The 5,000-nt window shown below is 54.8% G+C and overlaps 3 non-coding genes across 3 annotated transcripts in view; all 3 read left to right on the top strand.

Moving 5' to 3' along the window:
* Window positions 1-2,331: 2,331 nt before the first annotated feature.
* LOC126313505 (small subunit ribosomal RNA) lies at window positions 2,332-4,224 on the top strand. Its single transcript, XR_007555192.1, has one exon. It is a non-coding gene; the product is annotated as a small subunit ribosomal RNA (ribosomal RNA).
* A 368-nt stretch (window positions 4,225-4,592) lies between these two features.
* Window positions 4,593-4,747, top strand: LOC126313440 (5.8S ribosomal RNA). Its single transcript, XR_007555138.1, has one exon. It is a non-coding gene; the product is annotated as a 5.8S ribosomal RNA (ribosomal RNA).
* A 188-nt stretch (window positions 4,748-4,935) lies between these two features.
* The window catches only part of LOC126313550 (large subunit ribosomal RNA), a 4,222-nt gene continuing 4,157 nt past the window's right edge, over window positions 4,936-5,000 (top strand). The window contains exon 1 of the ribosomal RNA XR_007555232.1: window positions 4,936-5,000. This exon is cut by the window's right edge and continues 4,157 nt beyond it. This is a non-coding gene — a ribosomal RNA (large subunit ribosomal RNA).

The following is a 5,000-nucleotide window of genomic DNA, read 5'->3' as shown; positions in this document are numbered from 1 at the left end:
AACCTAACCCACGTTGTCCCTTAACCTAACTCAATTTGTCCCTTAACCTAACTCAATTTGTCCCTTAACCTAACTCAATTTGTCCCTTAACCTAACTCAATTTGTCCCTTAACCTAACTCAATTTGTCCCTTAACCTAACTCAATTTGTCCCTTAACCTAACTCAATTTGTCCCTTAACCTAACTCAATTTGTCCCTTAACCTAACTCAATTTGTCCCTTAACCTAACTCAATTTGTCCCTTAACCTAACCCACGTTGTCCCTTAACCTAACCCACGTTGTCCCTTAACCTAACCCACGTTGTCCCTTAACCTAACCCACGTTGTCCCTTAACCTAACCCACGTTGTCCCTTAACCTAACCCACGTTGTCCCTTAACCTAACCCACGTTGTCCCTTAACCTAACCCACGTTGTCCCTTAACCTAACCCACGTTGTCCCTTAACCTAACCCACGTTGTCCCTTAACCTAACCCACGTTGTCCCTTAACCTAACCCACGTTGTCCCTTAACCTAACCCACGTTGTCCCTTTGCCTAACATAGTTCACTGCTCGGAATCTCTGGTGTCGTTGTTATCCTCATGTAGATGTCTTGCGAGTGTTGCTTACTTTCCACATATTCCCGCTATCCACTGTCAATTGTACTGCAATAGGACTATATCGCCCCCCCCCCCCCTCTGCCCCTCTCTTTGTGTCTCCGTCCTCTCAAGCTGGTCGGTCTGGCGTTTGAGTGTTAAATGAGCCTCGCAGCTGTTCAGTTGCGTTCAGATGTCGACGCCCTCAGTGTACGTCGTGGTATGGTCTGTGTCCATTGTCCGCTGATGTCGTACGCGTAACCCACACGCTGTACCGATCATCGGTCGTTACGTACAGAGTGAAGTAGTGTGATACGTGTGACCGTACGCTGGCTGTGCCCAACGGTGTCGAATCTCAATTTCCATATGTTGTGCTCGATGCTACTTGTCTCGTCTCCCAATAACAGCTAGGTTGCACTGTGGTACGCCGTAGAGGCGTGTGGGAGGAACGTACGAACGCATTGTATGTCACCCTGGGTCGCTGGGGGTGGTGGTGCGGTGAGTCAGGTCAGGTCAGCGTGAGCCGTGTGATGTAGTGACGCGTGTATTCCGACTTTGTCGTATTGCCTCACACAAAGTGCTACCCTGGTGGACCGCGTTCCATATCTGGGACATGCCGCAGATGCCGGTTGACAGTGGATCGCGGAAGGGACATCGCATACGTGCGCGGGCCACCTTCCACGTGTTCTCTTCTGCACATGTCGCAGTGTGTATGTGGTCTGATGTAGCGTGTCGTGACACATGACATCCTGGCATGCAAGAATTGTTGAATTCGCAAATGTAGGTGGACATCTACGTTTACTGCCCAAGATACGCAAATGAACTGGAAATCCGTTGTTGAGCGGTTGTTCACGCTGGAGGTGAATCTGTGATGGCGACGATCGGTACAGCTATTAACCGGTTGTTTCAGCGGTACCCGCCACATCCACACACGTGACTAGGCCCCATGTGGGTATGAAGCGATACGCGGCGGTGGCTTGGTGGGACTGTTCCCGGCCGGTAAAGGGGGGCCGCCCGGCGTGTTGGCCGCGCGCTGCGTGGGCGCACGCGCAACAGGCGGCTGGTGGGGGGCGCCGAGTGGCAGGAGCGCCAGCCGACGGGCCCGGCAGGCGGCGCAGCTACGCTGCGGCGCACCCTGCACGCGGCGCCTGGCGGCCAAAGTTGGTTCAGCCGAGCCCGGTGCGAAGCGCGGTGGACATCTGCAGTGTGCTGGTCTGATTGAGGACTGTGTGCGTTGAGGATGCGCCGCCGCCTGGCACTCGGCGCCGCGACGCCGTCTGCTGCTCGGTCGCCCCAGCGGTTCTCGCAGGTGGTTTGTATCGCAGTTGTGCGGACGTGTTGGCGCGTGCGCTGTGCTGGGAGAGTTCGCTTCTGCACCCAAGTGGGGCTTTGCCCTTGTGTGGCGCTGGCGTTGGAGCTGCCGGTCACCATAGGTGGCGCGTGTTGTCTCCCGCCGGCAATGCCACGACAGCACGCTCCCGGGCCTCTGTCGGCAGCGGCAAGCTCAGTTGGGAGCAAGGGTGTTCGCACTAAAACCGTCTACTCGCCTAACTCCAGGCGATTGCGCCTCTCTCGAAACCGACCAAGTACCTAGGACGGCGCTGCGCGCCGCCGGGACCTGAGAGGGTTTCGAGGTGTATCGTGCAGGGGAGCTCGGCCTCCTCCTGTTTGCAGAATAATTGAGCGGACGCTTGCGTGTTCGCGCGGGCCCCCGGGACACACTCCCGGGCGGCCGGCTGCTCAGCTCTAGTTGACGCAGCTCCCTGGTTGATCCTGCCAGTAGTCATATGCTTGTCTCAAAGCTTAAGCCATGCATGTCTCAGTACAAGCCGCATTAAGGTGAAACCGCGAATGGCTCATTAAATCAGTTATGGTTCCTTAGATCGTACCCACGTTACTTGGATAACTGTGGTAATTCTAGAGCTAATACATGCAAACAGAGTCCCGACCAGAGATGGAAGGGACGCTTTTATTAGATCAAAACCAATCGGATTGGCTTGTCTGGTCCGTTTGCCTTGGTGACTCTGAATAACTTTGGGCTGATCGCACGGTCCTCGTACCGGCGACGCATCTTTCAAATGTCTGCCTTATCAACTGTCGATGGTAGGTTCTGCGCCTACCATGGTTGTAACGGGTAACGGGGAATCAGGGTTCGATTCCGGAGAGGGAGCCTGAGAAACGGCTACCACATCCAAGGAAGGCAGCAGGCGCGCAAATTACCCACTCCCGGCACGGGGAGGTAGTGACGAAAAATAACGATACGGGACTCATCCGAGGCCCCGTAATCGGAATGAGTACACTTTAAATCCTTTAACGAGTATCTATTGGAGGGCAAGTCTGGTGCCAGCAGCCGCGGTAATTCCAGCTCCAATAGCGTATATTAAAGTTGTTGCGGTTAAAAAGCTCGTAGTTGGATTTGTGTCCCACGCTGTTGGTTCACCGCCCGTCGGTGTTTAACTGGCATGTATCGTGGGACGTCCTGCCGGTGGGGCGAGCCGAAGGGGTGCTTTCGCGTCCCGAGGCGGACCCCGTTTAATTCCTACCAGGGTGCTCTTTGTTGAGTGTCTCGGTGGGCCGGCACGTTTACTTTGAACAAATTAGAGTGCTTAAAGCAGGCAAGCCCGCCTGAATACTGTGTGCATGGAATAATGGAATAGGACCTCGGTTCTATTTTGTTGGTTTTCGGAACCCGAGGTAATGATTAATAGGGACAGGCGGGGGCATTCGTATTGCGACGTTAGAGGTGAAATTCTTGGATCGTCGCAAGACGAACAGAAGCGAAAGCATTTGCCAAGTATGTTTTCATTAATCAAGAACGAAAGTTAGAGGTTCGAAGGCGATCAGATACCGCCCTAGTTCTAACCATAAACGATGCCAGCCAGCGATCCGCCGCAGTTCCTCCGATGACTCGGCGGGCAGCCTCCGGGAAACCAAAGCTTTTGGGTTTCGGGGGAAGTATGGTTGCAAAGCTGAAACTTAAAGGAATTGACGGAAGGGCACCACCAGGAGTGGAGCCTGCGGCTTAATTTGACTCAACACGGGAAACCTCACCAGGCCCGGACACCGGAAGGATTGACAGATTGATAGCTCTTTCTTGATTCGGTGGGTGGTGGTGCATGGCCGTTCTTAGTTGGTGGAGCGATTTGTCTGGTTAATTCCGATAACGAACGAGACTCTAGCCTGCTAACTAGTCGCGTGACATCCTTCGTGCTGTCAGCGATTACTTTTCTTCTTAGAGGGACAGGCGGCTTCTAGCCGCACGAGATTGAGCAATAACAGGTCTGTGATGCCCTTAGATGTTCTGGGCCGCACGCGCGCTACACTGAAGGAATCAGCGTGTCTTCCTAGGCCGAAAGGTCGGGGTAACCCGCTGAACCTCCTTCGTGCTAGGGATTGGGGCTTGCAATTGTTCCCCATGAACGAGGAATTCCCAGTAAGCGCGAGTCATAAGCTCGCGTTGATTACGTCCCTGCCCTTTGTACACACCGCCCGTCGCTACTACCGATTGAATGATTTAGTGAGGTCTTCGGACTGGTACGCGGCATCGACTCTGTCGTTGCCGATGCTACCGGAAAGATGACCAAACTTGATCATTTAGAGGAAGTAAAAGTCGTAACAAGGTTTCCGTAGGTGAACCTGCGGAAGGATCATTACCGACTAGACTGCATGTCTTTCGATGTGCGTGTCGTGTCGTGTCGCGCAACACGCTACCTGTACGGCAGTGGCCGTGCGCCGCGTGCGGAACCACGCGTGCCTCTCAAAACTAGCGGAAGTGTTGTTGTTGTGTGGTACGAGCGCTGAAGCTCTGGAGCGGCTGGCCTGCGGTACCTGGCGCCTGGCGCCGGTTTTGAATGACGTTCGCCCGAGTGCCTGTCCGCTCCGGTGTGGAGCCGTACGACGCCCATCGGCTGTGAGGCCGTTGGACACAAAAAAAAATAGTGGAACAGGGGCCGTCAGACGCCTCAGTCCCGCAAATGCTACTGTCTTGAAAGAGACAGTGGGAGACTGAAAAGGAAAAGATCACCCAGGACGGTGGATCACTCGGCTCGTGGGTCGATGAAGAACGCAGCAAATTGCGCGTCGACATGTGAACTGCAGGACACATGAACATCGACGTTTCGAACGCACATTGCGGTCCATGGATTCCGTTCCCGGGCCACGTCTGGCTGAGGGTCGGCTACGTATACTGAAGCGCGCGGCGTTTGTCCCGCTTCGGAGACGTGGGAGTGTCGTGGTCGCCTGTGTGGCCGGCCGCGTCTCCTTAAACGTGCGATGCGCGCCCGTCGCCTGGCGGTTCGCATACCGGTACTTTCTCGGTAGCGTGCACAGCCGGCTGGCGGTGTGGCGTGCGACACCTCGTACAACGACCTCAGAGCAGGCGAGACTACCCGCTGAATTTAAGCATATTACTAAGCGGAGGAAAAGAAAC

This window comes from Schistocerca gregaria, unplaced genomic scaffold, assembly GCF_023897955.1.
Source record: "Schistocerca gregaria isolate iqSchGreg1 unplaced genomic scaffold, iqSchGreg1.2 ptg000483l, whole genome shotgun sequence".
Classification (NCBI taxonomy): domain Eukaryota; kingdom Metazoa; phylum Arthropoda; class Insecta; order Orthoptera; family Acrididae; genus Schistocerca; species Schistocerca gregaria.
Note: the sequence above shows the minus strand (reverse complement) of the source record. Positions and strands in the feature narration are given on the sequence as shown.